Source organism: Micromys minutus (assembly GCF_963924665.1).
Source record: "Micromys minutus genome assembly, chromosome: 16".
NCBI classification, from domain to species: domain Eukaryota; kingdom Metazoa; phylum Chordata; class Mammalia; order Rodentia; family Muridae; genus Micromys; species Micromys minutus.
In genome coordinates this window covers 30,806,455-30,832,246 of record NC_137985.1, presented here as the reverse complement: position 1 = coordinate 30,832,246, position 25,792 = coordinate 30,806,455, and positions in this window count along the sequence as shown.

The following is a 25,792-nucleotide window of genomic DNA, read 5'->3' as shown; positions in this document are numbered from 1 at the left end:
TGAAGTTCTTGTCATACAGGTCCTTCACTTGCTTAGTTAGAGTCACACCAAGGTATTTCATAGTTTTTGTTACGATTGTTAAGGGTACCTCTTCCCTAATTTCTTTCTCCACATGTTTGTCCTTTGAGTATAGGAAGGCTACTGATTTGTGTGAGTTAATTTTGTATCCAGCCACTTTGCTGAACTTGTTTATCAGCTGTAGGAGTTCTCTGGTGGAATTTTTGGGGTGAATTAAGTACACAATCATGTCATCGGCAAAGAGTGATGTTTTTATCTCTTCCTTTCCGATTTGTATCCCATGATCTCCTTTTGCTGTCTAATTGCTCCAGCCAGGAATTCCAGTACTATGTTGAATAGGTAGGGGGAGAGACGGCAGCCTTGTCCGCTCCCTGATTTTAGTGGGATTGCTTCAAGTTTCCCACCTTTTAAGTTTGATGTTGGCTGTTGGTTTGCTGTATATTGCTTTTATTATGTTTAAGTATGGACCTTGGATTTCTCTTCTTTCTAGGACTTTTACCATGAAGGGGTGTTGGATTTGTCAAATGCTTTCTCAGCATCTAGTGAGATGACCATGTGATTTTGTTCTTTGAGTTTGTTTATATGGTGGATTACATTGATGGATTTTTTTATCTTAAACCATCCCTCCATCCCAGAGATGAAGTCTACTTGGTCATGATGAATGATCGCTTTGATGTGTTCTTGGATTAGATTTGCAAGGATTTTGTGGAGTAATTTTACATCAATGTTCATAGTGAGATTGGTCTCAAGTTCTCTTTTCTGGTAGGGCCTTTGTGTGGTTTAGGTGCTAGGGTTATTGTAGCCTCAAAAAATGAGTTCGGTAGTATTCCATCTGATTCTATCTTTTGGAATAGTTTGGAGAGTATTGGTGTTATATCCGCAATAAATGTCTGATAAAATTCTGCACTGAACCCATCTGGACCTGGGCTTTTTTTGGTTGGGAGGCTTTTGATGACTTCTTCTATTTCTTTAGGTGTTATAAGGTTATTTAGATGGTTTACTTGGTCTTGGTTTAACTCTTAGGGTCTTTATGATGTCTGTCCAGGCTCTTAGCTTTCATAGTTGTTGAGAAATCGGGTGTGATTCTGATTGGCCTGCCTTTATATGTTACGTGACCTTTTTCCCCTACTGCTTTTAGTATTCTTTCTTTACTTTGGGCGCTTGATGTTTTTACTATTATGTGTTGGGAGGTATTTCTTTTCTGGTCCAACCTATTTGGAGTTCTGAAGGCTCTTTTATGCTCATTGTCCTCTCATTCTTGAGGGTAGGAAAGTTCTCTTCTACGATTTTGTTGAAGATATTTACTGTGCCTCTTAGTTGATACTCTTCTCCCTCTTCTATTTTTATTATCCTTAGGTTCGGTCTTCTCATTGTGTCCTGGATTTCCTGGACATTTTGGGTTAAGAGCTTTTTGTTTTTTGCATCTTCTCTGGCTGTTTTGTCTATGTTTACAATGTTGTCTTCTGCCCCCAAGATTCTCTCTTCCATCTCTTGTAATCTATTGGAAATTCTTGCTTCTGTGACTCCTGATTTCTTTTTTAGGTGTTCTACCTCTAGGGTTATCTCTGTTAGTGTTTTCTTTATTGTGTCAATTTCCATTTTAAATTCCCTCTTCCATTTTTCCCTCTCTTTGGTTGTGTTTTTTACTAGTTCTTTGAGTTCTTTGAGTGTTTTTCTTTTTTTCCTCTTTAAAAGCTTCTGAATCTTTTTGTTTTTCCTCCAGTTCTTGTTTAATTATCTTTATCAGCATCTTGAGGTATGATTTCAGGTCTGCGTATTCTTTTTCTGTATTGTTTGGCTATCTGATGTTTGCTGTTCTGGGAGAGCTGGGTTCTGGTGTTTCTAGGTTGTCTTGGTTTCCTTGGGATATACTCTTTCACTTTCCTCTTGCCATTTTTTTTTCAGTGATATGTTCTCGCCTTTCCCTTTTATCTGGTCTGTGTCCCTGGATCTCCACTGGTCGAAGTGGCAGATGGGCCAAGCCCTGTTCTATGCCTCAGAGTCGCCAGGTGGGAACAGCAGTTCCAAAGTTCTGTTCCTGGTCCCTGAATCAGGGAGGGCAGTGAGGGGGTGCATTTTCTGTGCGCACTCCTCAGAGATCTCTCTGCTCCCTGGCCTCCCAGGTCTCCTACTCACCAGTTTTTCAACCCTTAGGAGCTGGCAGTCCATGTGGCTAATGGGCCAGGCTCTGTTTTGCGCCCTGAAGTCGCCTCCGGGTGGAAACAAAAGTTCCAAAGTTCTGTTCCTGGTCCCTGTTTTCCAACCCTCAGGAGCTGGCGGTCCGCGTGGCAGATGGGCCGGGCTCTGCTCTGCACCTTGAAGTTGCTGCTGATGGAAACAGAAATTCTAAAGTTCAGCTCCTGGTCCCTGGATCAGGCAGGTCAGAGGGTGCGCCCCGCGTGCTCACTCCGCAGAGATCTCTCTGCTCCCTGGCTGCCCAGATCTCCTACTCACTAGTTTTTCAACCCTTAGGAGCTGGCGGTCCACGTGGCAGATGAGCCGGGCTCTGCTCTGCACCCTGAAGTCGCCACCGGGTGGATACAGAAGCTCCAAAGTTCTGCTCCTGGTCCCTGGATCAGGCAGGTAGGAGGGTGCGCCATGTGCGCGCACTCCGTAGAGATCTTTCTGCTCCCTGGCTGCGCAGATCTCCTAATCACCAGTTTTTCAACCCTTAGGAGCTGGAAGTCCATGTGGCTAATGGGCCAGGCTCTGTTTTGCGCCCTGAAGTCGCCTCCGGGTGGAAACAGAAGTTCCAAAGTTCTGTTCCTGGTCCCTGTTTTCCAACCCTCAGGAGCTGGCGGTCCGCGTGGCAGATGGGCCGGGCTCTGCTCTGCACCTTGAAGTTGCTGCCGGATGGAAACAGAAATTCTAAAGTTCAGCTCCTGGTCCCTGGATCAGGCAGGTCAGAGGGTGCGCCCCGTGTGCTCACTCCGCAGAGATCTCTCTGCTCCCTGGCTGCCCAGATCTCCTACTCACCAGTTTTTCAACCTTTAGGAGCTGGCGGTCCGTGTGGCAGATGGGCCGGGCTCTGTTCTGCGCTCTCCTCCTGGGCATTTATAAGCAGTGCACTTTTCTTCCACGTGGTCCCCTGCTCAAGAGTACTGTACAATAAAAATTGTTAGCAGAAGAATCTTGTCGCGCATTGTTCTTGCTGGCGAGAAGTAGGGCACGTGACAAGTGGTGCAGAAAATCCTGGTAAGCCTTAACGTCGCTGGCACCGAGGGGAACCTTCAGTCTGCTGAAGTGGATTCAGAACTTTGAAAAGGTAAATCAAATAGGTAAGCGCCGAGAGACATGTCCCTCTTTGAATTTTACGGGGCACCAAGAGAGCGTGCCAAAAACAGAGGCATGTCCCCTTTTGGATATTCTCCGGCAGTAGAAGGGTTATTGCTTGCATTCGTGATAACTGTTGTAACAATATCGCTCTGGAAGTTAGTTAGACAAAAACTTATCATGCAGCACCAAGAGGGCAAGTCAGAAATGGAGCAGAATAAAATTGGGAGCGCGAAAGGAACAAAAATTAAAAGAGGTAAGCTCCAAGAGGCATGTTCAGAATATGTCAGAAATGGAGCAAAATTCAAAATGAAAGCGAAAGAAAATTGAAAGGTGGAAGGACCACCGAGAGAGCCCCCGGAAAGATTGCTGGGAGAGGAAACAATTCAGCCCCGGGAAATGAAGTACAAGTTTCCTGGAGAGGATACCTTGTATCCACTAAAAGAGCAAAAAGCTTTAGAGCTGGCAGAAGAGAAGTTAGAGGATGAATTGTTTAAGTCTGAGGAGGAAGATTTAGAGGAGGAGGCAGCGGAATATGAGGCGGAGCAATATCAGCCGGGGTGGAGGACTCCTGTATCGAAACCGAAAGCTCTTAAAGCTGCGGTGGCCTCTGCTCCTCCCCTTTATCCAGAGAGGATGTGCGAGTTCTCCTTTTTTTCACCAGAGACACACCCTGTCCTCAGGCAAATGTTTCCTATGTTCGAGGAGGATAATAGTGTCCATAGTTATGACCCCCTTGAACATAAGCAAGTTAAAGAGTTGGCAGAGTCAGTCCGAGCTTATGGAGTCACAGCTAATTATACCATGTCTCAGATAGAGAGATTAACTACAATAGCCATGACCCCCACTGATTGGCAGTTTGTTACCAAAGCTTGTCTCCTAAGTATGGGACAATACATTGAGTGGAAAGCCTTGTGGCATGACGCCTGTCAGACCCAGGCTTGTGCCAATGCAGCCGCTGGACAGCCAGCTTGGAATTTTGAGATGCTTCAGGACAGGGACAGTGGGCAGTCAACCAAACAGCCTACCCCATGGAAGCATATGGCCAGATAGCACTTTGTGCCGTGAAGGCATGGAAAGTGCTCACTAATAAGGGAAAAGTGTCAGGAAATCTAACAAAAGCTATTCAGATTCCAAGTGAACCCGTCTCAGAGTTTGTGGCCCGAATGATGGAAGCAGCAGGCAAAATATTCGGAGACTAAGAACAGGGTATGCCCTTGATAGAGCAACTGGTATTTGAACAATGCACTAAGGAATGTCCTAATGCCATTACCCCCTGGAAGGCTAAAGGATTACAAGCCTGGATTAAAGCCTGTAGAGAGATTGGAGGACCTTTAAGGAATGCAGGCTTAGCTGCCACCATACTAAGGGGCAGCTGAGGCCTGGTCCACCTAGGAGGAGTGTCACTTGTTTCAGTGTGGGAAGTCTGGTCATATGAAGAGAGAGTGTAGAAGTCAGAGTTCTGGATTCAACCCTAAGAGTATTCCTGGCCTGTTTCCTAAGTGTAAGAAAGGGAAGCATTGGGCTAATGAATGTAGATCAGTAAATGATTTCACTGGGAGGCCCCTAGAAGTGTCAAAATACATACAGCGAGGGCCCCCATCCTCAGGGCCCTCAAATATATGGGGCAACCAGCTCCCCAGTAGTCTGGGCACAGGACAACCCCCGCAGAGAGCCACTCCGGGTTCCGCGAGATTGGACCTTTGCGCCACCACCAGAATTGTCCTAACTCTGCAAATGGGAGTTCAGCCTACCCCTTCTGATTTTCATGGTCCATTACCCGCTAATACAATAGGGTTGCTTTTGGGACTCTCATCTGCCACCCTTAAAGGATTGGTAGTACACCCTGGGGTGATTGATCAAGATTAGGAAAGCCAACTAAAGATTATGTGCTCCTCCCTGCAGGGTTTGTTTCCCATCACTCCACGGGATTGGGTTGCACAATTGCTTATCCTCCCCAGTTGTCACACCCAATTTGCATCAAGCAGGGCAAGAAGGGGGAGCAAAAGCTTTAGTTCTTCAGAAACTGACTCAGCCTATCTCTTGGTGGACTTGAATACATGACCAACCTTGAATTTAGAGATTGAAGAAAAACTTTTTGAAAAAATTTTGGACACAGGAGCAGACAAAAACATCATATCTACTAAGTGGTGGCCTGCTAAGTGGCCAGTTATTCAATCTTCCCATTCATTACAAGGCCTTGGCTATGAAGCCAGTCCTGCTATCAGCTCTAAATCATGAAAATGAAAAGCCCCTGAGGGACAGAAAGGAATTTTTACACTGTATGTCCTTACACTACCGGTTAGTCTACGGGGAAGATACATTTTAACAAAACTAGGCCTTAAACTTATGAATAATTATTCCCTGCCTGCAAAGGGGATGATGAATGATATGGGGTATATCCCCAGAAGAGGCATCGGCAAACATCATCAAGGTCCTACAGACCCCATACAGCCCACCATAAAATTTGATCGCAGTGGTTTGGGTTTTTCTTAGGGGTCGTTGAGGAGTCTATGCCCATACCATGGCTAACAGAGGAGGCTGTTTGGGTTCCTCAATGGCCTCTTTCCACTGAAAAATTAGAGGCTGCCCATCAATTGGTAAAAGAACAATTACAGTTAGGAAATTTGGAGCCTTCTAGCTACCCTTGGAATATGCCAATTTTTGTCATAAAAAAGAAATTAGGCAAGTGGAGACTCTTACATAATGTCAGAGCTATTAATGAACAAATGCAACTGTTTGGGTGTGTTTAATGTGGTCTCCCGCTTGTGTCAGCATTACCCAAGCTGTGGGAGATAATTATTATAGCTATTAAAGACTGTTTTTTCTCTGTCCCATTACATCCCAGAGATAAAAAGAGATTTGTCTTTACTCTGCCTGCCATAAACCATGTAGAACTGGATAAAAGATACCAATGAAAAGTTCTCCCACAAGGAATGGCAAACAGTCTTACTATGTGCCAGCTGTATGTACAACAAGCTTTAACCCCTATTAGAAGGCAATACTCCTCATTAACCATTTTTCAGTATATGGATGACATTCTTTTATGTGGCCCTAATGTTCAAGACTTAGAAGTAGCCTTTGAAAGGGCACAGAACAGAGCCCAGCCCATCTGCCACCCGGACCAGCAGATCCTAAAGGTTTAAAAACTGGAGAGTAGGAGATCTAGGAATCCAGGGAGCAGAGAGATCTCTGCTTAGTGCTCATGGAAAGTGCACCCCCCCCCGCCCTGCCCAATCCAGGGACCAGGAACACAATTTTGGAACTTGTGTTTCAACCCAGCAGTGACTTCAGGGCGCAGAACAGAGCCTGGCCTATCTGCCACCTGGACCAGCAGTTCCTAAAGGTTGAAAGACTGGTGAGTAGGAGATCTAGGCAGCCAGGGAGCAGAGAGATCTCTGCGGAGTGCACACAGAAAGCACGCTCCCGCCCTGCCCGAACCAGGGACCAGGAACACAACATTGGAACTTCTGTTCCCACCTGGCGACTTTGAGGCACAGAACAGGGATCAGCCCATCTGCATTCTGGACCAGTGGAGATCCAGGGACACAGACCAAATACGAGGGAAAGGTGAGAACATATCACTGAAAAAAAAATGGCAAGAGGAAAGCAAAAGAGTATATCCCAAGGAAACCAAGACAACCTGGCAATACCAGAACCAAGCTCTCCCATAACAGCAAACATCAGAATGCCAAACACTCCAGAAAAAGAAGACACAGACCTGAAATCATACCTCAAGATGCTGATAGAGATACTTAAACAAGAACAGGAGGAAAGCAAAAACATTCAGAGGCTTTTAAAGAAATAAAAAGAAAAACACTCAAAGAACTCAAAGAACTAGAGAAAAACAGAACCAAAGAGATGAAAGAATGGAAGAGGGAATATAAAACGGAAATTGACACAATAAAGAAAACACTAACATAGATAACCCTAGAGGTAGAACACCTAAAAAAGAAATCAGGAGTCACAGAAGCAAGCATTTCCAATAGATTACAAGAGATAAAAGAGAGAATCTTGGGGGCAGAAGACAACATTGTAAACATAGACAAAACAGCCAGAGAAGATGCAAAAAACAAAAAGCTCTTAACCCAAAATGTCCAGGATATCCAGGACACAATGAGAAGACCGAACCTAAGGATAATAGGAATAGAAGAGACAGAAAAGTATCAACTAAGAAGCACAGTAAATATCTTCAACAAAATCATAGAAGAAAACTTCCCTACCCTCAAGAATGAGATGACCAGGAACATAAAAGCAGCCTCAGAACTCCAAATAGGTTGGACCAGAAAAAAAATACCTCCCGACACATAAAAGTCAAAACACCAAGTGCCCAAAGAAAAGAAAGAATACTAAAAGCAGTAAGGGAAAAAGGTCAGGTAACATATAAAGGCAGACCAATCAGAATCACACCCGATTTCTCAACAGAGATGATGAAAGCTAGAAGAGCCTGTACAGACATCAAGCACTCCTTAAGAGAGCAAAAGTGCCAGCCCAAGCTGCTGTACCCGGCAAAACTATCAATCACCATAGATATAGAGACAAAGATATTTCAAGACAAATCAAAATTTACACAATATCTGACCACAAACCCAGCATTACAACAAATTATAAGTGGAAAACCCAACACAATGAGGGAAAATACAGCCTAGTGAAAACAAGAAAACTCCTAAACAAGAAAACCAAAAGAAGAAAAAGACACAGACACAACTCAACCAACAAAAGTAATAATAGGAGGAAACAGAAACAACTCTTCCTTGATATCTATTAACATAAATGGACTCAACTCCCTATAAAGAGACAGAGGCTATCAGACTGAATACATAAACAAAATCCATCCTTTTGCTGCATACAGGAAACTCATCTCAGAGACAAAGACAGACACTATCTCAGAGTAAAAGGGTGGGACAAAAACTTCCAAGCAAACAGCCCCAAGAAGCAAGCTGGAGTGGCTATTCTAATATCAAATAAAGTAAATTTCCAACCAAAAGTTATCAAAAAAGATGAGGAAGGACACTTTTTACTCATTACTGGGGAAATCTGTCAGGAGGAACTCTCAATCCTTAACATATATGCTCCAAATAAAAAAGCACCCACATTCATAAAAGAAACTGTACAAAAGCTCAAAAGATACATTTCACCCCACACAGTAATAGTGGGAGACTTTAATACCCCAATCTCAAAAATGGACAGATCATGGAAACAGAAACTGAACAAGGACCCTGCAAAACTAGCACAGACTTTGAACCAACTGGAATTAATGGATATCTACAGAACATATCATCTTAAAGTAAAAGAATACACCTTCTTCTCATCTCCCCAAGGCACCTTCTTAAAAATTGACCACATAATTGGACACAGAACGAGCCTCAATCGATATAAGAAGATTGAAATACTCCCATGCATCCTATCAGATCACCATAGTCTACGGCTGGTCTTTAACAACAACAAAGACAACAAAAAGCCCACATCCACATGGAAACTAAACAACACTCTGTTAAACGATGGCAGGGTCAAAGAAGAAATAAAGGAAGAAAATAAGGATTTTCTAGAATTCAACAAAAACAAAAACACAACATACCCAAACTTATGGGATGCAATGAATACAGTACTGAGAGGAAAACTCATAGCCCTAAGTGCTTCCAAAAAAAAAAAAAAAAAAAAAAGCCCTAGAACAAAAGGAAGCAGATATACCCAAGAAGTGTAGATAGCAAGAAATATTCAAAATTAGGGCAGAAATATACCAAATAGAAACAAAAAGAACCATCAAAAAAATCAACAAAACCAAGAGTTGGTTCTTTGAGAAAATCAATAAGATTGATAAACCCTTAGCCAGACTACCTAGAGGGCAAAGAGAGAGTATACAAATTAACAAAATCAGAAAGGAAAGTGGAGACATAACAATTGAAACTGAGGAAATTCAAGAAATCATCAGATCCTACTACAAAAACTTATACTTTACAAAATTGGAAAATGTGGAGGAAATGGACGAATTCCTAGAGAGATACAAGATCCTAAAGTTAAACCAGAACCAAGTAAACCATCTAAATAATACTATAACACCTAAAGAAATAGAAGAAGTCATCAAAAGCCTCCCAACCAAAAAAAGCCCTGCTCCTGATGGGTTCAATGCAGAATTTTATCAGATATTTATTGAGGATATAACAACAATACTCTCCAAACTATTCCAAAAGATAGAATCAGATAGAACACTACCTAACTCATCTTTTGAGGCTACAATAACCCTCGTACCTAAACCACACAAAGACCCTACAAGGATAGAGAACTTCAGACCAATCTCACTTATGAACATTGATGCAAAAATACTCAACAAAATCCTTGCAAACTGAATCCAAGAACACATCAAAGCGATCATTCTTCATGACCAAATAGGCTTCATCCCTGGGATGCAGGGATGGTTTAATATAAGAAATCCATCAACGTAATCCACCATATAAACAAACTCAAAGAACAAAATCACATGGTCATCTCACTAGATGGTGAGAAAGCGTTTAACAAAATTCAACACCCCTTCATGTTAAAAGTCCTGGAAAGAACAGGAATCCAAGGTCCATATTTAAACATAATAAAAGCAATATACAGCAAACCAACAGCCAACATCAAACTTAACGGTGGGAAACTTGAAGCAATCCCACTAAAATCAGGGACTCGACAAGGCTGCTCATTCTCCCCCTACCTATTCAACATAGTACTGGAATTCGTGGCTGGAGCAATTAGACAGCAAAAGGAGAACAAGGGGATTCAAATCAGAAAGGAAGAGATAAAAACATCACTCTTTGCAGATGACATGATAGTGTACTTAAGTGACCCCAAAACTTCCAACTGAGAATTCCTATAACTGATAAACAAGTTCAGCAAAGTGGCTGGATACAAAATTATCTCAAACTAATCAGTAGCCTCCCTATACTCAAAAAACAAACATGTGGAGAAAGAAATTAGGGAAAAGGTACCCTTCACGATTGTCACAAAAACTATGAAATACCTTGATGTGACTCTAACTAAGCATGTGAAGTACCTGTATGACAAAAACTTCAAACCTCTAAAGAAGGAAATTGAGGATGATCTCAGAAAATGGAAGATCTTTCATGCTAAAAGATTGGAAAGATCAACATTTTAAAAATGGCCATCCTACCAAAAGCAATCTACAGATTCAATGCAATCCCCATCAAAATTCCAACCCAGTTCTTAATGGAATTGGAAAGATCAATGTGCAATTTCATATGGAACAACAGAAGACCTAGAATAGCAAAATCCATCCTCAACAACAAGAAAACATCTGCGGGAATCACTATCCCTGACCTCAAGCTATATTACAAGGCAATTGTGCTGAAAACTGCATGGTACTGGTACAGAAATAGGCATGTGGATCAATAGAATAGAATTAAAGATCCAGAAATGAGCCCTCATATATATGGCTGCCTGGATTTTGACAAAGGAGCCGTAAACTTTCAATGGAAAAAGGACAGGTTATTCAACAAATGGTGCTGGTCTAACTGGCACTCAGCATGCAAAATAATGAAAATAGACCCTTTATTATCTCCTTGTACAAAGCTCAAGTGTAAGTGGATCAAAGATCTCAACATTAAACCAGATACACTGAAACTATTAGATGAGAAATTAGGGAAAACCTTAGAACACATAGGCACAGGAGAAAATTTTCTGAACAAAACACCAATGGTTCAAGCTCTAAGGTCAAAGATTAACAAATGGGACTTAATGAGATTGCAAAGTTTCTGTAAGGCTAAGGACATTGTCTAGCAAACAAAACGGCATCCAACAGAATGAAAAAAGATCTTTACCAACTCCACATCAGATAGAGGCCTAATATCCAAGGTATACAAAGAACTCAAAAAGCTAGACACCAGAGAATCAAACAACCCTATAAAAAATGGGGTGCAGAGCTAAACAAAACATTCTCAGTTGAAAAATATCGAATGGGTGATAAACATCTACGGAAGTGCTTGACATCCTTAGCCATCAGGGAAATGCAAATCAAAACAACCCTGAGGTTCCATCTCACACCAGTCAGATTGGCCAATATCCAAACTCAGATGACAGCAGATGCTGGCGAGGTTGCAGAGAAAGAGGAACACTTCTCCTCTGTTGGTAGGGTTGTAAACTAATACAACAACTCTGGAAATCAGTCTGGCGTTACCTCAGAAAATTGGACATAGTACTACCTGAAGATCCAGCTATTCCACTTCTGGGCATATACCCCAGAGACACCTTAGTACACAACAAAGATATATGCACCACAATGTTCATAGCAGCTCTGTTTATAATAGCCAGAAGCTGGGAAGGACCCAGATGTCCTTCAGAAGATGAATGGATACAAAAATTGTGGTACATTTACACAATGGAATACTACTCAGCCATCAGAAACAATGACTTTATGAAATTCTTAAGAAAATGGCTGCATCTAGAGAATATCATCCTGAGTGAGATAACCCAGTCACAAAAGAACAGACATAATATGCAGTCACTGATAGTGTGATGCTAACCCCAGAGGCTTGCACTGCCCCAGAAACAACTCACAGAGTGTATAAATCCAAGAAAAAAAGAAAGCAAAACAAAACAAGAAAAAAGTCATTCTCAATCCTTACCCACCAAGAACCCATTGACAAGTTCCGAGTTTTACCTTGTATTTCATGTACTGTCTGCTCATTGTAAAAAAAAAAAAAAAAAGAATTTGAATATAGTCCCAAAGGTCATGAATCACTGGCTTCTGAAAGTCCTTACATTCAACTGTGCTTCATGCTAAAAATTATCTAATAGAATTATTGAAATTCAAATTTTTCTAATCTCCCGCTAATTCCTTTGATTTGGTTTTTCATTTTATATACTTATTTTTATATGTAGAAGTTTCAGCAGAGATCTTTGTATCTTTTCTTTCTTTCCTTGTAATAATATTGTATACTTAATTATTTACATTATTAATATTTTAACATTTTTCTGTTATAATATTTCCTTTTGTAATCTCTTCTATTTATTTGTTTTTTGAATTTTATTATTTTCTCATTTTCATGAAAGACCCTCTAAAATTTATGCTATTGATTCTGGTTTCTTATATTATTTAGAAGCTTTGGTAGAAAAGTGAAATATTTTGGAGTCTCCTTAAATAAAGACTAAGAAAAAGGAGGACAGTAAAAAAAAAAAGTAGGGAGAATGGAGTTGGAATGTTGTTTTATGGAGGAGATACCAGAAAATAGAATAACATCTGAAATATAAATTTAAAAAAACTAATGAAAAATAACGGGCATTATATAGAAACAACATCACATATATTTGTATATGTAGATTTTTAATAAACTGAAGTATATCCTCATATCGTCTATGAAGAAAATGTAAACTACCACTTCTTCTTTTGAGTTGGAGTCTCACCATATAACTCAGGAAGGCCTCAAATTCTCCATCCTGTCTCAGTTTCCTGAATGCTAAGATTATAGATATTTGCCACCAGAACCATCACAGAAATTGAGTTTAGTGAGTTGTGTATTGTTTGTTAATTTTCATACAATGTGATATTTTACTTCATTCATTGAAATGATGCACGCATACATGTACTTTAATTCACCATGTTTCCTCTCTCCAATGCCTTTTAGATACTATCAATGAACTTTATGCTGCCCAAATAAAGGTAAATGTGGGAAGTTCAATCAGAGTCTAGATACCTAGCAGAGACAAAAACCTCAAAATAAAAGTGATTCTCCCTTTCTTATTCCCATTAGTTGTCAATAGTTACTGAAATCTGAGTAGGGACTGATGTTTCCATTCTTCCCTTATGCTGGAATAATATCTGGCTTGATATTCTGCTATTCTGTGAAGGTGATTATAATTCCTATGGGTCCATGTGTTCAATGGTCTAGTCAGGAAAAAGTTTAGCCCAGTCATTTCTGAATCTTAAAATATTTCCACCCTCCTTTACTTGATGGTTACTGAGCATAGAAAGGAGGACATGTGTTGTGGATATTTTATTTTTTACTGAGTACTCCACAGATAGTCTCTCCTTTTATACACAGTGATGAGTCAAACAGTAAACAGTGAAAGTGGTCTGAAGCAAAGAAATGTTGAATAATCCTGTGTTATCTACTGAAGTTTAGATAACATATGGATTTAATGAAAATGTAATCATAAGGACTCTATGCTTAGATGGGGTAAGGGAATGAGGGTCTCAAATAAAATTCACCTTTAATGGCATAACAGCAACATGGTGTACTGTTACCTTCTTTAAATTGGTGAGAGTCAGTACCATTTCACCCATAATTCTACATGCTCAGGATGAGCATCTTTCAAAGTGGAGGAAATATTTAGTGCTTCCTAGAGGTGAGAGTTATATCCCTATTACTAAAGATATCATACACTTCAGACATGAGAAACAGGACTTAAGCTTCATCTTACTCAAAAGGTTCTCTTCTGAGCAGTAGCTTTTATAGTACCAGAAGCTATGATAAACTTATGCAGCTGTAATGCCTATGAACCACAAAAGGGGCAGAATAAGATGCTAACTCTAAAGTGCAATAATGATACTCTACATTGTTGATAAACAACAGCTACATAATTGGATTAAAGGTCTGCTCAATAAAAGTAAAATTATGCCTTATTACTGCAAGCTTAGCCAATTAATCCAAATTAGTTTGCTAAACAGCAAAGTTTCTAAAATCATTTTTAAATCTTTATATAAGAGCCAGATGAGCAGGATATCTATCTACTATTATACTCTGCCTCATAGAAGCTTCACTCATGATGTCTCAGCAATCGGGATATCTATACAAGACTGAACAAGACCAAAACCAAGAAACATGCTTTCATAGAAGGGGGAATTTCACAAGGCCCCAATCTTGTGCAATAGATGAGGAACTGTAGGTAAATAAGCAATGCTGAGATGCAGAGAAATAATATTTCCTTTTCCAGGAATTAGACTCTAATTGGTTATTTGATAACAATTGGTCATATCTGAAATAATATACATACAATTAACAGTAAGCAGACTGAGCAGATAGTTTTTAGATATTCATATATGTAACAATAACAAAAACTGAACCCTGGATTTCAAGAAAGAATGGGTACAGGGGTACATGGTGTAAATCAGATGGAATAAAAGACACAGGGAAATAATATAACTACATATTAATTTTAAAAATTTAAAAATTTATTTGAAAAGGCATACAACATTAGAAATAAAATGAAAAAGTAAAATTTTAAGACAATCAAGAAAAGAAAGTCACAAAAGAAAAATAAACAATTGGGTATCTACACTATGAATTAGAAAAATTACTATCAAATAAAAAAATACCATTTTTGAGGGGCTGACAGTGAGGAATTGATTTCATAATCAATAAAGGCACAAGCAGATTTCTGGTCATGTTGAGGATACTCTAAGTCTAATGGGCATGAAAAGGATAAGGTTTATATTTTCTTAGTTGTAGAAGATGGTATGGCTAATAATCCAAAAATTTTAACTATATGTGAACGGCATTGTGATTACTCTCTTTCATTCTATTTTTATTATATTAAGTGAGTGTGCATGTATGTGGGGATAAAGCACAGACTTTCTACCTACTTCAGTCTTGTGGTAAATAGAGGTGAACATGCAGAAGTCAATTCTCTTCTTCCATTATGTGATTTAATGGATTGAGCTGCAGCTATCAAATCTAATAACAAGTAGCTTTACTAAACACACCATTCCACTGGCTACCTCATTATCATTTTTAAAACTGAGGACTGATTATAAGAATCAAAGTATAATTGAGCTATTTTCTGAGCTTAAACACCTAACATTAATTTCTCAGTCAGCACGAGGAAAGTGGTGCATTAGCATCTAAGATTTTAAACTCTACAAACTTGGGTGTTGAATATGTATGTATACACACATACAAGTAAGTAACTGTAAAGTAAATTTAATCAAACATAATTTAAGAAAGTACTGAAGAGTGAAATAAATTTCATAAAGCATAGAATGCCTTTCAGAATACCCAATATAAAATAAAAGTATACATATAGATTAGGAACAGTATCTAAGAAATGTTATGCAGAAATCAGGGTATAAGACTGGGTATGTGGTTTGGTAGAGCAAGGCTTGATTACATGCTTCAGGATTGTGACTCAATGAGCAGCTCTGAAAGAAAAAGAAATTATTTTCAATATTTGTAATGTGTTTAAGTATAAACAAACACACTATAACTTATACATGTTTTTAAAGCTTTTAAGTGCCCGTGTGAAAATGTACATGGCCTGTGTCTTGAAGATGGGATCACTAGCACTGTTTCCTCTGGACATGATTACCTATGTGTTTTATATTGTACATAAAATACTGAAATAGTATAAAAATAAATATTCCAAACAAGTCCACCTTAAAAATCTTTACTAAAAGTAAAGCTAAACTGTGGATCTTTCCAGAAGGACAAAGAAGAACATGTGCCTATGAACACAGATTGAAGGTGTACTCTGCGGTGCAGGAGCATTTTTGCCTGTGATGTCTCAGCCTAGTCGCTTGACGGCACTAAAGATGTCTGAGAGATTCAAGAAGCACACATCTGGGAATGTTATTGATGACTTTTACTAAGATTTTTAGCATGTAAGGTCTCCATCCTAATTCATCGTTTACTACATCAGTACATTTTTACACTGGGAAAAATGTTAACATATGGGATTCTTTTGCTGGAATATAGTTGGAGAAAGTAGGTAACTCAACATGTTTTTTTTTTTTTTTTTTTTTTTTGAGCTGTATCTTGTCTCAGTAAATCCCTATTTTACTCAGCTGGGCTTCTCACAGGCCATGACTTTAAAAACTCTGTTCTAACATATCCTCCCATTATGATGGAGGAAATCTCAAAATTATGATATAAAATCAATTTATCTTGCTTTAATTTTTTTTACTCAGGTCAAAGTAGAAAGAATCAACCTAACATATACCCTGTATTGTCTGAATAAAATGAAGAAGATGAAGCTCTTGGTTCCTTGCTAGAGTGGCAGAAGCCATCACTAAAGTGAAGTTTTATTAAAAGTAGCAGTTATTTTGCCATATTCAATGAGAAAATTAGTAAATAGTTGCAGCATTTGTCAGTCAGAATGCATGTTACACAAAGATAACAACCAAGAGAAGAGGTTGGAGTTTGCTATATATCAGTCTATGCAAAAATAATGAGGGAAGAAATGAAAGAATCCATAATGCTAGAAATGGAGATGATAAAACAACTGTCAACATAACAACATCTGATATTAAGTCTAAGCAGATGTCAGGAAGTTACCAGTGCTGGACATTGAGAGTCCAGTTTTAGGAGGCTACAAGTGTCTATGGAAGGCATGAGGACTTACCTAGGTACAAGAGGACAAGCAAGGGCCAGTCCTCTAAAGCGTGTTACAGAAATCATGTGAATTGCAACAAGAAACTTTAGTTTTTTCTAGTGTAGAAATTGTAGCATTCATGCAAACACTAGAACATTTCTGGATCCCAGTGGTTATTATACCTAAAAAAGAAGAACAGCAAGAGTCAAAACACATATATGTTTGGATGAAGCAATACACTGGTCAATGAAAAAATTTGGGGTCTCACATAATTTGTCAGTCAATCATTGAAGGATAATTTTACACACAGGTAGTACTCTATTCTCAAAGGTGCTGGGTGAAATTTTAGTGCACATATTTTTCATTCCTGATTTTAATAATAGACAAATACCTTCAGACAATCAAGAGAACTTTCAAATTGTGTGCATTTTTTGAATCTTGATTTATTTGTCTGAAGTACCATATTTGGTAACCAATGCTATAATGGAAGCTTTTTTCTACTTTTATACAGATCCACATTCTCCCACACTTAGCATCTTTGGTCAAGAATTGGAGGAAGGCTGCTTCTTTTAAGGGCAACTATGATCAACCTCAAGATTCAAAAACCTCACTTACCAATTTTTAAGGTCCCTACGACACACTTCTCACCCTCTTTAGCAACACAGGATTTGTTTTGTTTTCGACAACTCTCAGGAGATCCAAAGTATTTACACTGATAACAAAGCAGAGCTGAAAATGTAAAACAAAGTTTAAGAGTTTTTTCAAGTTCAGCTTGAAGCATCATGGTGTGGCTTTGAAGAAGAAATAATGACTAGGAAAGGACTTTACTATATTCTGTGCTAACCCAAGCAGGACTCTAGAAAGGGATGGCTTTGGGGCATGACAAAGGTCTCTCCACTATGAATTGTGGCAGTGGATAGATTACATAAACAACTAATGCAGGCTGCCAGAACCAACTACAATACTTAGACAAATCCTCCCATTTTATTATTGTTATGGACCCTGAAAAAGATAGAAACCCCACATCCCCACATGATGACCAAAAGAGTCAAATAACCTGGACATCTGAGTGCTTTTAGAGATTGAGAAACCAACAAAAGAACATACATCATACATGGGCTGGACCAAAGCCCCTGGCACATATGTAGCAGATGTGCAACTCAGTCTCCATGTGGAACCCCCAACTACTGGAGTGGATTTTTTTTCCTACCAAAGTCAAGACTATACCAACATACAATTACAATAATCTCAAACACATAAGACTAGACTCCAGCCTAAAAACATCATAAAAGCAGGAAAAACAATAGTTCTTCATGAGAGACAAGCAACCTTACTACACTAAGCTCTGAGAAATGTAATATACTTAACTTTTAGCACAATGACTTTAATATAGAGATTATGAATAGGCTTAAGGAACCCAAAGGTGATATGAAAATTTTTCTGAATTATTTTAAATGACAAACAGTAGAATAAAATAAAGAAAAAAATTCAACAGTTCAACACATAAAGGTAGAAATGAATCAATAAAGAAAACCTAAGCTGAGGAAAGCTGGAAATGAAAACTTTAGAAATTCAAATAGAAACCTCATAGGGAAGAAACACCAATAGAATATATGAAATGAAAGAGAAAATGTCAGGCATAGAAGAAAATATAGAGAAAATGAATATCTTAGTCAAAAAATACTAAGTCTAAAATATTAACACAGAAACAAAAAGTTAAAGAAATTTAGGCAACATGAAAGGGACAAATATACCATACAAATATTAGGAAAATGGTAAGGATAAGAACCCAATTCAAAGGCACAGATAAAATCTTGACCTTTTTATTTATGTAAAATAAGATACAAAAATTATTTTATTTCTTCATTTTATTAAAAATATATAATATTGTCATAAGGTTTCCCTTTTCTCTACTCTTCCACGTTCTTTTCCTGACCCCTGACATATTTTTCAAATTATTTCACAAAGAAGAAAAAGAAGAAATACTGCCAACCTTTCTCTATGATATCACAGTCACCCTGATGCCTAAACTACAGAAAGAATCAACAAAGAAAGAGAGAACTTCAGAGGGTTTCACTTATGAAAATTAAAAAAATAGTCAATAGAATACTTTTAAACAGAATCCAGGAACACATCAAAACATATTCTAACATAATTGAGTAGAATTCATCCCAACAATGAAGGAATGGTTCCATTTGTGAAAATCCATCAACAAAAATTCACCATTTAAACAAACTGAGAGAAAAAATAACATGATCATCTCATTAGATGCTGAAAATGCCTTTGATAAAATTCAACACCACTTTATGTTAAAAGTATTAGAGGTGCAGAATACAAGGCACATACATGAATATAATCAAAGCAATATACAGCAAATTGATAGCCAAGATCAAAATAAATGAAAAGAAATTTAAAGCAATTCCACTAAGATCAGGACAAGAAAAGGCTTCCCACTCTCCACCTATTTATCCAATATAGAAGCTGAAGAAGCAGCATCCTGTAGCCAGACAGGAACTCCACTGGAACAATAAGGACACCAACCCACCCATAAAATTGACACAAAATGTATCCTGTCTACAAGAAATGCAGTGGATAGAGCATGAGACTGTTATGGAAAAATAGGGGAAAGGAATTTGGGTCCTGAAGGGTACATGAACTCCACACAAAGACCAACAGATTCGAGTAACCTGGACCCTTGTTGCATTCAGACATGGAACCACTAACCAAAAAACATACATTGTCTGGACCTAGACTTCTTGGCACATATGTAGCAGCTGTGCATGCAGTTTGGTCTTCATTTGGATCCTGAACAACTGGAGAGGGAGACTATCCCAAAGATGTTGCCTGTTTGAGAAATTCATTCTTTTAGCTGGCATGCCTTATATGTTCTCAGTGGGAGAGAATGTGCTTACCCTCAAATAGCCTTGATGTACCATGATGAGATTCATATAGTGTCTCCACCCAATCAGAGAGGATAAAATAGTGAAAGAGAGAAGGGTTTTGGGTAGTGAAATGGAGAAGGGAAATGATTAGGATGTAAAGTGAGTAAGTAAAAAAAATAGTTCAACATTATGTTCTTCATTTGCACCCAGAGCTGGAGCTGTCCCATTTCCCTCTGCCTGCCTGCCTGATGACAGACAGCTGGTCTCCCAGGAGCACTCTCACTCCAGATCCTACAGGTAAGACCTCACTTTCTCTCCACTGAATATTCAAAGATAGACCTGCTGTGAGTGCACAGGGTACAGGAACTGAAGGGGGTGACTCTGACTGGACACTTTTGGTCTTTATTTGTTCCCAGAGCTGGAGTTCTCTTTATCCAAAACCTGCCCACAAAGAGCTGGTTTTCTAAAAGCACTGTCACTCTTAAGTCCACAGGTAAGACTCCACATTCTCTCTGCTGACTATGGAAAGATATACCCTCCTGGAAGAAACAGAGCACAAAAATTGTGGAGTGTCCCAGACAGGACACCTCTCTCTATCTGTGCCCAGAGGAAAGGCTACCTCATAAACCTCTAGACCCCAAACATGCCTAGAGGGATCTGGTATTCCAGGAGCATTTTCACTCCAAAGATCACAGCTTCACAAGTCCTCAGAAGAGAAAAGCTACAGTCAGAGGGAGCAATATAATCCAATGTCAAAGATAACCAGATGGCAAGAGGCAAGCACAATAACATAAGAAATAGAAACCAGTAAACATTCAATGGAAAAAGGACAGCCTATTCAACAAATGGTGCTAGTCCAACTGGCACTCAGCATGCAAAAGAATGAAAATAGACCCTTTCTAATCTTCTTGTACAAAGCTCAAGTATAATTAGATCAAAGATCTCCACATTAAACCAGACACACTGAAACTATTAGATGAGAAAGTAGGGAAAACCTTAGAACACATAGGCACAGGAGAAAATTTTCTGAACAAAACACCAATGGCTCACGCTCTAAGGTCAAAGATTAACAAGTGGGACTTAATGAGATTGCAAAGTTTCTGTAAGGCTAAGGACATTGTCAAGAAAACAAAACGGCAGCCAATAGAATGTGAAAAGATCTTTACCAACTCCACATCAGATAGAGGCCTAATATCCAAGGTATACAAAGAACTCAAAAATCTAGACACCAGAGAATCAAACAACACTATTAAAAATGGGGTATAGAGCTAAACAAAACGTTTTCTAATGAGGAATATCGAATGGGTGAGAAACATCTAAGGAAGTGCTCGACATCCTTAGCCATCAGGGAAATGCAAATGAAAACAACACTGAGATTCCATCTCACACCAGTCATATTGGCCAAGATCCAAAACTCAGGTGACAGCAGATGCTGGAGAGGTTGCAGAGAAAGCGGAACACTTCTCCACTGTTGGTGGGGTTGTAAACTGATACAACCACTCTGGAAATCAGTCTGGCGATTCCTCAGACAATTGTACATAGTACTACCTTAAGATCCAGCTATTCTACTTCTGAGCATATACCCCAGAGACACTCAATATACAACAAAGATACATGCACCACAATGTTCATAGCAGGTCTATTGATAATAGCCAGAAGCTGGAAAGAACGCAGATGTCCTTCAGAAGATGAGTGGATACAAAAATTGTGGTACATTTACACAATGGAGTACTACTCAGCCATCAGAAACAATGACTTGACCAAATTCTTAAGAAAATGGCTGCATCTAGAGAATATCATTCTGAGTGAGATAACCCAGTCACAAAAGAACAGACATAATATGCAGTCACTAATAGTGGGATGCTAACCCCAGAGGCTCGGACTGCCCCCAAAAAACTCACAGACTGTGTGAAGTTCAAGAAAAAAACAAAACAAAACAAAACAAAACAAAAAAAAAGTCATGCTCAATCCTTACACACCAAGAACACGTTGACTAATTCCGGGTTACTGTTTTACATGTACTTTTTGCTCATTGTAACTAGTAAGACCTTAATGCAGAGTATCAAACCTTAAATAAAAGAAAAAAAAAAGCCAAGCACTGACACAATTGCATTTGTATATATTTATGCAAAAATGTTTAAATTTTTTTCTATCTTTGTTTTTTAAAATAAAGTTAAAAAAAAAAAAAAGAAATAGAAACCAAGACAACCGCGAAACATCATAACCCAGTTCTCCAAACATAGAAAACACCCCAGAAAAGCAAGATTTGGACAAAAAAATCACATCTTATGATGATGATCGAGGACTTTAAGAAGGACATAAAAAATCTATTAAAGAAATGCAAGAGAATGGTGGTAAACAGGTAGAAATTCTTAAACAGGAAATATAAAAATTCCTTAAAGAGTTAGAGAAAAACACAAACAAACAGGTGAAGAAATTGAGTAAATCCATTAAGGATCAAAAAATGGAAATAGAAACAATAAAGAAACCACAAAAGGGAGAACCCAAGGGTTAGGAATCCTAAAAAAGAGATCAGAGTCATAGACACAAGCATCATCATCAGAATACAACAAATTGAAGAGAAAATTTCAGGAGCAGAAGACACCATAGAAAACATTGATACAATAGTCAAAGAAAATGCTAAAAGCAAAAATCTCTGAGCTCAAAACATCTAAAAAATCTAGGACAAAACGAGAAGAGAAAAATCTAAAGAAAATAGGTATTGAAGAGAACAAAGATTCCCACCATGAAGCACCAGTAAATATCTTCAACAAAATTATAGAAGAACTCCTCTAACCTAAATAAAAAAATGTCCATTAACATACAAGAAGGCTGTGGAACTCCAAATAGAATGGACCAGAGAAGAAAATTCTCCTGTCACATAATAGTCAAAACACCAAATGCACAAAACAAAGAAAGATTATTAAAAACACTAAGAAAAAGGACAAGTAACATACAAAGGAAGACTGATAAGGATTACACCAGATTTCTCAACAGACTATGAAAGTTAGAAGATCGTGGGCAGATTTCATAGAGTTACTAAAAGAACACAAATGACAAACCAGGTTACTATATCCAGCAAAACTCTCAATTACCATATAAAAACAATATATTCCATTATAAACCAAATTAAAAAATATCTTTTCACAAATTCATCCCTATAAAAGATAACTAATGGAAAACTGTACAACAGGGAAGAAATTTACTCCATAGGATAATCAAGAACTTAATCCTATTGCAACAAACCCAATAGAAGGTAGTCATATATACATAATTCTACTTCTAACAACAACAACAAAAACAAACAGGATACATAAATCCCTATTTCCTACTATCTCTTAACACCAATAGACAAAATTATCCAATAAAAAGAAATAGACTAACAGAGTAGATACATAAATATGACCCAGCATTTTAATGGATTCAGGAAACACACCTCAATGACCAAGACAGACACTACCTAAGAGTAAAGAGTGGGAAATAATTTCTAAGCAAATGATGAAAAGATAGGGTAGACATTTGAAAATCAAATAAAATCAACTTTAAACCAAAAAATATCAAAAACAATGAAGGACTCTTCATACTGATCAAAGAAAAATAGACAAAGATGAATGCTCAATCCTGAATATCTTTGACAAAAATGCAAGGACATCCACATTTATGAAAAATCTTTATTAAACTCAAAGTATATATTACAGCACACACAATAATACAGGGGGACCTCAATCCCCATTCTCATCAATAGACAGATCATGGAAACAGAAACTAAGCAGAGACATAGTGGAACCAGCAGAACTTTTTAAACTTAAAAGAGATTTAAGGGGTATCTATAGAACACCTCATTCTAAGACAAAAAATATACTTTTTTCTTAGAACTTCATGGTACCTTCTCAAAAATTTACTATATAATTGGTCACAAAACAGGCCTCAGCATATAGAAGAAGATTGAAATAATATCATGCATTCTATCAGATCACCATAGACCAAGAATGGTTTTCAATAACAATAAAAATAACAGAAAATCAACATATACATTGAAGTTCAACAATGTTCTACACATTACAAAACTTGGTCAAGAATGAAATAAAGAAAAAAATTAAAAACATTTTAGCATTTAATAAAAATAGAAGTGCAACACACTGAAATTATGGGATACAAGAAAAAGCAGTGATAAGAGGAAATCTCAGAGCTCCCAGTGCTTCCATAAATAAACTAGATAGAATATACACTAACAGCTTGACAGGACACACCTGAAAGCTCTAGAATATAAAGAAGCTAATAACACACAAAAATAGTAGATGACAGGAAATAATAAAACTCAGAGCTGAAATCAACCAAGTAGAAACAAAAAATCAAGAAAACCAGAGGCTGGTTCTTGAGAAAATCAATAAGATAGATAAATACTTAGACAGACTAAACATAGAGCAGAGAGATAGTATCCAAATTAACAAAATCTGAAGTGAAAATTAAGGCATAACAACAGAAAATGAGGAATTTCAAAAAATAATCAGATCCTACTACAAAAGTTTATACTGAACAAAGCTGCGATATGTGGAGAAATCGACAATTTTCCAGACAGATATCAGTTACCAAAGTTAAATCAAGATCTGATAACCCACTTAACTGCCCTATGACTGCTAAAGAAATAGAAATATTCATTAAAAGTATCCCAACCAAATAAAAATCTTAGAATTAGATGGGTTTAGTGCAGAATTCTATAATACATTCAAAGAAGACCTATCACCAATACTCTTCAAACTATTCCATAAAGTAGAAACGGAAGGGACACTACCCAGTTCTTTCTATGAAGGCACAATTACACATATACCTGAACCACCCAAAAACTCTACAAAGAAAGAGAACTTCAGACCAGTTTCCCTCATGAACATTGACGTGAAAATACTCAATATAATTCTTGCAAACCAAATCCAAGAACGCATAAAAATGATCATTCACCATGATCAAGTAGGCTTTATTTCAGGGATGCAAGAATGGTTCAATACACAGAAATCTATCAATGTAATCCACTATACACACAAACTCAAGGGAAAAAAATACATGATTTTTTCACTAGATTCTGAGAAAGCATTTGACAAAATTTAGCACCCTTCATGATAAAATTCTTGGAAAGATCATACTAAACCTAGTAAAAGCAATATACAGCAAACAAGTAGCCAGAATCAAAGTATAAAGACTGAAACTTGAAGCAACAGCATGATAATTAGGGACTAGATAAAGCTGCCAACTTACTCCATAGCTATTCAATAATTGGAAGTCATAGGAAGAGCAATAATAAAACAAAAATAGGACAAAGGTATACAAATTTGAATGGAGGTGTTCAAAATATCACTGTTTGCTGATGACATGATTGTATACTTCACAAAAATTTTACCCAGTAACTCTTTTACCTGATAAACAACTTCAGCAATTTGATGGATATAAAACTAACTCAGATAAATCAGTAGCCTTACTCTACTCAAAGAAGAAACAGACTAAGAAAGAAATTAGTGAAATGACTCTCTTCACAATAGTCTCAAATAATATAAAGCATCTTGGTGTTACTTTATGCAAGCAAGTTAAATATCTATATGACAAGAACTTTAAGTCTCTGAAGAAAGATATTGAAGAAAATCTCAGATATTGAAAGATCTCAAATGCTAATAAATTGCCAAGATAAATATAATAAAAATGGGTACCTTGTCAAAATCAATCTACAAATTCAATATAATACCTATCAAAATACCAAATCAATTCTTCATAGAGGTACAAAGAACAACTTGCAAATTAATAATAATAATAATAATAATAATACTAATACTAATAATAATAACAACAACAACAACAACAACAAAAACAACCAAACAAAACAAGATAATGGAAACTATGCTCAACAATAAAAGAACTTCTGGGGAAATCACCATCTCTGACTTCAAGTGCAGTACAAAGCAATCTTGATAAAAACTGCATGGTATTATTAGAAAGACAGGCAAGTAAATGAATGGAATAGAATTGAAAATCCAGCAATGAACACACATATCTATGGTCACTTGATCTTTGACAAAGTAGCTAAACCATCATTGGATAAAAGACAGCATTTTCAACAAAGGGTGCTGGTTCAACTGTAGGCCAGTATGTAGAAGAATGGAAAATGAACTGTTCTTATCTCCTGTACAAAGCTCAATCCAATTGGATCAATGATCTCCACATAAAGCCAGATGCACTGAAACTAATAGAAGAGAAAGTGGGGAAGTTCCTTGAACACATAGGCATGTGAAAAATTTCCTGAAGAGAACATGAAAGGCTAATTCTCTGAGAAA